The sequence below is a fragment of the Polyodon spathula genome, chromosome 8, assembly GCF_017654505.1.
Source record: "Polyodon spathula isolate WHYD16114869_AA chromosome 8, ASM1765450v1, whole genome shotgun sequence".
Lineage (NCBI taxonomy): Eukaryota > Metazoa > Chordata > Actinopteri > Acipenseriformes > Polyodontidae > Polyodon > Polyodon spathula.
The window spans coordinates 24,857,239-24,867,047 of record NC_054541.1 but is presented as its reverse complement, the minus strand read 5'-3'; the positions used below and the strand labels follow the sequence as shown (position 1 = coordinate 24,867,047).

Genomic DNA, 9,809 nt, shown 5'->3' with positions numbered 1-9,809 from the left:
TATTCCTGGACACAATGAAATAGTCCTATCTTTGCAGTACATTGCTGTGTAAAATAACAACAATAAAATGTTTGCATTGAAGGCACTATCTCCAGAATGCTGCCGTTTGTAAAATGTATTGTAGTATAAACATAACATTTTGATATGCTTGTATATATAATATATATATACGATATATTATAGATATATTATATATATATATATATATATATATAACGACGCATGGGATATATATATATTACTTGTTTAATGATTTACAGTTACAATGATAAACTGCAACATGCCTTCCAGCGTTTCTGTTCTTCAATATGGGAGCTACAGTACGGACAGCACAAGTGTTTTTGTTAATCATAACAACTCCCACCATAGGCGGGACCAAATTATATGTGACGTACTCAGGTGATTGTAGTTTACAACAAGAAAAGGTTAAAGGACGCTGCTGTAAGTAATGAACGTTTACAATATAATAATAATAATAATAATAATAATAATAATAATAATAATAATAATAATAATAACTGTGGTTATAATTTAAAATGATTAGTCGAAACCAATACTGTTATACATTTACACATTGTATTTTGCAGGGCGGCGTTCGCTTTAATCTTTATCAGGAACAAAACCAGGTACGCTTGTTTTCTGTTTGGTTGGTTTATTACACCTGCTCACTACTTTCTTTGTCAATAACACATTTAAAACGGTGTTGGCTGTGTGTATAACTGCATTTAGATACAAAGCGTCTCTGTGTATGTCATATTTCAAATTATGAAATTCAGATATTTGTTCATAATTTACAGATTTTGTCCTAACTTAACCAGGTAATGATATCCATTTATAGCAATTGTTTGTCGGTGATGATCTCAGCCCTGTATGACAGGCTAGTACACTGAAAGCAAAATGGCGTTTTATCTTACCTTTGTACCTAGTTGGTTGGGACTGACCTGGATATATATATATATATAATATATATATATATATATATGCTATACATGGCTATTGAATACCGATAACTTAATAAAAGTATTAAAATAATACTGATTACTTCAACTGAAAAGCAAATGTTTAATTTATATTGTCAAACACGTTTTGAGTTTTCTACAAAAAGTAGCAAATTTTAATGCAATTTTTAAAAATATATATTTCTTATCCATTGTTTTATTCGTCGAGAGCTCTTGATATTCTAATGAGGGATTACATTGGCAGGCCTCTCCCATGACAAACACAGAGTAAAGAGGTAGTGTGAATACTCTGCCCAATACGCATCCATTAAAATAACCTGTATTGTTTATACCTGTATTGTAGATTGGTCAACCGTTTTTGTTCACTTGGATAAAATATTTTCAACAGGTTTAGACTTTTTAAATATAATTCACACTGGCAAATGCTTTTTGCCTGTTTCCCTGTGCTATTAACTGTTGCATATAGATAATAAAATAGACAATGACACATGTATATATGAAATCTAAACATTTTTTTTTTCTTTTCTGTTCCAATGAAAAGAAAAAATGAACTCTAACAAGCTATATAAAAAAAAAGCTTTCATTCTTAAGTCTATTTACTTTTTCAAAGTCTGTTTAATAGAGTACAGTGTAATAATTGTGACCGGCATGGATGTGAAAAGTGTCTATTAACATAAAAATGCATGAAGAAATAATGAATTGCTCGTCCTTCCTATATAGAATGTGATTAAGATAAGTCCACACAAATAAACTGGCTTACTAAATTAGCTTTGGGTTAATTACTTTTTAATGCACACATTTACTTAATGATTAATTCTCAAACTGAACGCAGTAGGGATTCAAGGAAACACATGTACATGGATTAGGGAGTGGTTAACATGTAGAAAACAGAAAGTACTGATTAGAGGAGAAACCTCAAAATGGAGCAAGGTAACCAGTGGAGTACCACAGGGATCAGTATTAGGTCCTCTGCTATTCCTAATCTACATTAATGACTTAGATTCTGGTATAGTAAGCAAACTTGAAGAAGTTGGAAGTACAGGTTCAAACCTGGAAGTACAGGTTTACAAGGAAGGTGGGGTCGATGAACAGTGGACTAAAGTATTTATTATAGTAAAAAGTTGTTAACATGTGACATATATCTAAACTTTTCCATCTGATACAGTCAGTGTTTTGTTTTTTTTTCTCTCTCAAATATTGTATACTCATATTGATGGGACTTGCATTATAAAAAAAAGTGTTTATCTATGAGGTGTGTCAACACTGTGTAAAACCTTCTAGGCAAACACCGGCGTGTTATTATATAAACTTAGATAACATACAAATTAGTGATACCTGCTCAAGCTTTGTTCCCTTATTGTAGATTAGAAACTGATTTAGAAGGGATCTAAAATCTTTCTATGTTTAAACCGTGCATCAATAGGAGTGTTCATTTTATGAGGAGGTCTGATAAAATTTGGTTTATGCAAATGTTATGTTTGCATATTTACAAAGAATGAAGGGCCGGCATATATCATGTTCATGTTCATTATCTGCTGCCTGTGTAGTTGAATACTAAACTATTATTGTGTTACTATGCTTATATTTACCTGAGTTTCTAATGGATTAATCAGTGATGGCTAAAGAGGAGAATGCTGGTGTAAGGCTAGTTTTTATTATGTGTAAAAACACCATTACAGTAGTTGATTCTTTGAGAATAACAGCACATCTGAAATCGTAACTTGCATATTAATGCACACATACTGAAACCAATTGCCTTACATATTGCTGTACTGTACATTTCACACATCAGTGTTGAACATAGCCTGCTTTGGAAAATAATTATCTCCTGCTATTTTGCATTTCAGACATATATAGATACCACATGTATAAATCCCTGTACTCTGTATTTCCCCAAGTTAGATGATCACATGTACGTACTTACAATGTTTAGCTGGTCTCTTGAGTGGCCATTATCAGGCAGTTTGACTGTGTGTGGTTTCTTCAGAGGAGATGGAATCCTGTTATGATCACAACAGTTGTTTGCTTTTAAAAATAACAGTAGCCATATGTCTGTCAGTAATTGACTTTCCATTGGCAACGTCTTCTTGTCTTCCCACACATTACGTCCTGGTATTAACCCCTTTCTTGTAGCAGAACTTTTCGTTCTTTGCTTGCTTTTATACTAATTCTTCTTTCATCTCTGCACCATTTAAATTCCAAATGGCAGTACATGTAGTGAGGATGTTTGCAGTATTGGCTTTCTAGTAGGTCATTATTCTGGCAACTGTTCAATTGTATTGTATTTTTTCAGGTTCAGGGCATTTGGTGATCTTTTTATTACAAGAAAAGTGTGGACAGTGCGTCTTGATGGTAAAGTACGACTCTCTTTTTGGTTTTTCTGTGTTAAGCTGGAGAGATTCTTTGCTTTCGTAACATTGCATTTAAAGCTATACGTTCAGTTACAGTGATCCCAGCTTGTAGATCTCCCAATTTATAAGCGAAGCTGTCGACTCAACATTGTTATGTGCAACTTAGGGGTGCATTCAATTAAAAAAATACAGTGCCTATGCAGACACTCGGAGTGTGTTTTAAAATAAGGGATTATTCAATTATTACATTATGGCAGCTTTATTAATGTGGTGTCTTACTCTGTCAGGAAGTTAGCACCAAGAATAGTGCTTTAAAACACAATAATAATGCAGGTCCTACAGCAACGCTGTCATTTCTGATGGACTCTGCTCCTCAGGAAGGAACTTAAATCACACAATGGAGATCAGACCTGTCAGAAACATGGTAGAAAGGGGGTTCTTTTGTTAATTAAGTTTTTTTGTTTATTATTAACTCAAGTTTTATGACACATTTACTCATGCAGTGGTTTCCCTCCTTTGTCTAGAAGTTCTAGAAGCTCCACAATCTACTCCCAAAAATGTAGAATACATTCCATTTGCTGCAGTACAAAATTGTAAATACAGTGACAACTTTCTTTTTTCTTTTTATAAGTTTGTTCAAGTCATTTATAACATACATTTAATTTCCTTTTATTGTTTTATGCAGAGATCAGAATGGCTCAACTAACAAAAAGCAATATTGCCAGAAACAATAACAAGCCAGAAGAAGCTTCTCTCACAGAGACGGATATAAGGTATATGATATTAGAATTAATGTTTCCTTTTATATATATTTAAAAAAAGTTAAATGCTCATTATGAGTAATGGCATATATTGTAGAAATGCAACATTTAAGGCCAATAGTGATCTTAGTAGTTTTGTGAAATATTAAAAAAATAAGGTCATAAAACTACATTATTACACTGACAAGTGCTAGAACACGTCCATCTGGCTATTTATTTTATTAAGTTTGTTTTTAGTATTACAAACTTTCATGTATATTGTGAAATCAGTTGATCTGTTTCTTTAAATTTCCACTTAGTCCAAAGAAGACACCCTTTGAGTTTTTGAAAGCTAGTGTTTGTATTTAATATGATTTTTCTATCTACTTTAACTGAATTATCACTAATTTGATGAAAATTAAGTTTTAAAATACTTTTATTATAAGTTAACCATTTTTTTTTTTTTTTATGAATACATCCTTCAAAGTAATATTCTGCATTTTCAATCTAAGATAAATGAGATTGGATCATTACATGTATCCTGTTATATTTTAATTAGGATATAACGCAAATGTATCATTTTCTATATTTAATAGAACTGCTGGTAAGATTGGTCGTCAGCTGGCAGAGATAGGAGATGAAATTAATCAGCATTACAATGAAACTTTCCAAAGTATTCCGCTGCACAGGACACGTACCACTACATGTGTACATGGGTCGTCCAGCATCATTGCACAATGGTAAGCAGTTGAACTGGTTCCAGATTCAAATTTATCCTGAATATCCATGCCCAGCAGCTCATGTTACTTAACAATAGCTGTATTAAATTTAAGCAACAGTACTCATAAAATGCAATGGCATTTTTAATTTCCTCTTCTTTTTCCAGTGTTATTTTATACTTCTTACAAATACTGTGTTACATTTTTTTTGCTACTGATTATGTCAGAATCTTGAGTTAATTATTATTATTATTTTTTTTTTTCTAGGAGATCTTTTTTCTTCTACAAGGGAATTAAAGCCATGTTTGGGATGATCAAAAGATGTCTGATTAATTCAGTTCAGTATCCAATAATCCAGAGATTCAGAGTCTGGGTAAGATTTTTTTTTATTTTTTTAATTGATACATTGTAGCCTTTTCTAAGTCTATTCCATTATAAAATGATGCCCTGGAGCAAAAGTACATCTGCTCCATGTTCTATATTATCATAACATTGTGTTACATTTAAAGGTTGTAATACTTGCGTTACAACTTATTTAATGCTGAATGGATATTTACATATTGTTTCTGTCACACAGGTAGCTAATGCTTGTCCAGCAAACATCTATATCAAATGGACTGCTGGTTTTCTCGCTGTGTTTTTGCTCGGAGTGGCTATTGGTATTGATTTGTAAGCCAAGGAATATGTCCATAATTGCACTGAAAGGTCACAAGCAGGTCTTTGGCCAATACCATTTAATGAAATCCCCACCCAGGAGGTGAATGTCTATTTTATCTTTCTTTCTGTCTTTGTTAGGCTTTAGATACACTGAGTGCTGGGTCACTTCTAAAATGAATGGTAATAAAGTAGCATGGTTAACAGAGTAAATTATGTGCTTTGGAATATTTTTGGCTGTTACTGGATAACTGTCTAATAGATTTTATATTTGCAGACACCTGTGTGATTATTATAATGTATGCAAAGTGTCACTGCTGTAAAACAACTAATTGAGGAATGCTGGCCTTCATTCTTTTAACTTAAATCATAATTTTCTATTGGCAATATAAAATAAAAAGAATCTTAAAAAAATGTTGTATTTTTTGTATTTCTCCTTTGTAGATGCTGTACTGATATTATATATGTTTCATAAAACTCAATGACTCAGATTAGCACCTACTTTTTTCCTTCAGTTTTACCTCACCCCCATATAAATTACAGCCAAAACACTGGCTTAGGAAAAATGGTTTGCTAGCCAAGAGCCAAACCTTTTAATATTCAACATCCTGTTATATACAGAAACAGGTAAACAGTGGAGAGGTTACTTCAAGGGTGTCAGAGGAATATACAAACTTGTGTATGGTATCTGCATGTATACATTCTCTTATATTAATTTTGGAACTTTTTCGTCATTCAAATATGTTTCCTAGTACTTTTATTTACCCAAGTGAAAGAACATTAAAAAAAAAAACTTTTGATGCAAGAATATATATATTTTTTATATTTGTACCTATATATGCTTATAGAACCGTCATGCCTTTAAGTTGCATTTTTGCAGCATAGACCCTAGCTGGTTCCCTGGTCCCACTTCATATGTCTCTGGAAACGCAACCCCTTGTACTCTTTCATAAACTGCATGCATTGTCTGTTCCCATTTGACAGGTGAAACAAGCTGCTTCAGCAGCAATCGCTGAATGTGTCCGCTGTGCACATACTTCTTGGCATCAACATTGGAACAGACTGATATGTTTGGTTTCTGTATGTCCAGTTTCTTTAAGACACCTGTCAAGGACTCAACTGCAGGTTCCATCAGCGCAGTGTGAAATGCACCACTGACAGGTAGCCTCTGTCCACAGGAAGTTAAACTTATGTGAATTCTTCTGTAAAAATTCCAAAGCCTGAAGAAAAATGTTTGTTACAAACTGTTAATAAGGGCAATTATTACTAAATGCAAATTAACAGTGTTTTACAGAAGAACCACTTATTTTGCATTGTATGTGGATTTTATTTTTATTGACGAAGCTCCCCCCAAAAATGTTTTGAAACTAAAACATGCCAGTAGCATAGGTTTTATTTTGAACATTAAGTTAGAAATATATTTTAGAAAAGGCTTGATCTGAAAGGACATTAGTCAAATTGATGGTGTGTCTCAAGATAAAAGGACATACAAAATAACTATTCCCTGTACAGAAAACAAAACCTGTATATCTATATAATAAATTTGAATAGCAGTAAAATTAAGTACCTGTAAATGTCCTGCAATAACTCTCCCATCTGGGAAGAGGTAGTTGACCACAACACACACAGGGTTTTCTACTCCCAGTGTTTTGCAGTGGTTTCATGCTTCCAAACAAGCATAGTTGTAGTTAGACTCTGGTCCTCCAACCACTGACAACATTCCACTTGGAACAACATCTGATGCATTCTGCATGGCCTCTGCACGCACTTTCACTGCATATAATGCTGGAGTGAAATGTAAAAGATGAATTAATAACAGAAACCCACTATTCACTTTCACAAGGCGTTAATACAGGTACTGCACGATTTCAATAAATGACACAGGCCTAACCAAGTTTCACATAAATTGGGTTAAAGCATGTAATACTGACATATGAACCTTACACTTATCAACACAAGCTTAAACAAACTGTTTTAAAACTGAACCACTGACTGCTGTGTTTGATCAACAACAGCTATATTAAGATTTATAGTGGAAGGTGTACCAACTGCACATATCTAAAAAATATTGATATAAAATCACGTTTAGATGGATGTATTACATATATGTTACACATTTTATCATGTTACACAGACAATGTCATAATTGTGAACACTGATTTTGTGGTGCCATTGTTGTGCAGTTCCAACGCATTAGTACCCTCTGCAAAATCCAATGCTCCTGCAAACACTAGCGCTGAAAACTCTCACACACTGAAACCAGCAGCAGCAACACACTTCCCAATGGCCTGGAAAAACAAAACACACATTTAGGATTAAAACCTAAAAAAATGCAACTTATTACAAAAAATAAGTTGTATATAACAACAACCTGTATAAATTACAATTATCAATTAAGTACACTAAACAAAGTACAGTGTGTCAGCTAACTTACTTCTGGGGCTTCATGATTTAACCTTTCCACCGTAGCCAATGAACTGACGAATACTGCTACAGGTTGGCAGTGGACAGTTTTACTCGGTTCTTCTTCCGGTCCATTCAGGCACAACGATAACAAATCATAACCAAGTATTTTCTCAGGCACGGTGAACATTTGTTTGACATTCCCGTATTTCGCCAGTACTTTGCCCATCCCCACAAACTGACTACCCTGCCCCGGGAAGAGAACCACAGAGCACTAGTTAGGTATTATTTTCTCACGTTGGCATTCCGATGAATCGCGTTCTAGTGGTTCAGCCGGATTTACAGCCTGTTTTGCGTTGTTGGTGTTGCTACTTGGTAAAACTTTAGACAATGCAAAATACAAAAATACAAACCCTTTCCACCAGCAGCCTTGTTTGTTTTCCACAAAATATTAACACAGCGTCTCATCATGTCTGCAGAGTCGTTAAATTATATATATATATATATATATATATATATATATATATATATATATATATATATATATATATATATATATATATATATGTGTGTGTGTGTGTGTGTGTGTGTGTTTTATATATTTGTTTTTTAACATGAATTTTATACGACATTTGTATGTCATTAGTCTACATCAAGTTGTGTGTTTGTTAAATCTTATTAGATTCATTGACCATCCAAACTAAGTAAGTGGTAACATGTTTATCTAAACAATTGTACAAATAGATTTGCTAAGTCGAACCTGTTCAGTTGAGGTGCACTCCACGTGAAAGTATATATATATATATATATATATATATATATATATATATATATATATAATATATATATATTATATATAAAATTTTTGAAAATAATGGAGTCCAATACTCGCCGGTCTGTTGTAAATAAGATGAGAAGTACCTTGTGCATAATGACTGCTAATAAGTGACAGCGACTCTCAGGATAAATAAATAATAATAAAAGAAAATGTAATTTAAAATAGGCCTAAATGTAATGCATAGGCCTATTTGTTTAATGCAGTTATTACGTTAGACTATTAAAAGTTTTAATAATGTTAAGTGTGCCGAAAGTAGGCCAGATGCAAACCTCTTGGTGTATTTTAACGTATTCTGTTGTATTAACAATGTACAAGTTTGAAATTGTTATTATTTTTTTTGATAATGATACATTGCTTTTATTGTTCATTTAAAAAAAATATTTTAGAAGTTTGTATTATTATTATTATTATTATTATTATTATTATTATTATTATTATTATTATTATTATTAACAATCGCAGATCTAGTTCTGTTTTAAATACAAATTCATACTTCTGCTTGTTCATTTTCCAACGTTTTGCATACCGTATCCTTAACTAGTGCATATAAAAAGACTGGAATAATACTTTCGCTTTATACTTGAGGGTGTACAATAAAATGTAATTTTGTTATAAAATAACTGTTACTTAGTTCCTACTGACACACAACCTTTTAACAAAGTTGCTGTAATGTTTAAATTGAGTTACGATGTTGCTACAAGGCTGTGTGTTTGCGACTTCTCCATGACCGGCTCAATAAACAGCGATGTTTAATTGACTTTTTACGGTATATCTATATTGTGATGAGACTTTCTGTATGTCACATTATTTTCATTTCTCTACAGAATCCCTTTTCCGATTATGATGAAAATTGCTTTTGCAGAAATTATTGAGTGTTACACAACCTGGGGTTATATGGCTGACCGCCTGTCTGTATGTTACATTTATATACACGGTCATGGTTTGTAATGTATGTCTAGAGAAACACATTTCAATTGAGGTGAAACTTGATTTGGACATACAAGCTATCGACAGTGTATGAATCTGGGGCATGTGCAGGCATCATCTGTATATGTGTGTGTGTGTCTCTTAAACAAGTTAACTTAATTAAAATAAACTTTGTGACAATATGATAGTTCAAATAAACAAATTTTGTATCATATATA

General features: G+C 32.7%; 1 long non-coding RNA gene across 4 annotated transcripts; it reads left to right on the top strand.

Moving 5' to 3' along the window:
* The first annotated feature begins 385 nt into the window (after positions 1–385).
* On the top strand, positions 386–5,870 carry LOC121319648. Of its 4 annotated transcripts, none has more exons than XR_005950734.1 (8): positions 386–441; positions 588–626; positions 3,253–3,316; positions 3,835–3,903; positions 3,996–4,083; positions 4,647–4,790; positions 5,037–5,142; positions 5,347–5,870. It is a non-coding gene; the product is annotated as an uncharacterized LOC121319648 (long non-coding RNA). The 4 variants fall into 4 exon arrangements; XR_005950733.1 differs by having other exon boundaries at positions 3,253–3,311; positions 5,347–5,869; XR_005950735.1 differs by lacking the exon at positions 3,835–3,903 and having other exon boundaries at positions 5,347–5,868.
* Positions 5,871–9,809: the final 3,939 nt, after the last annotated feature.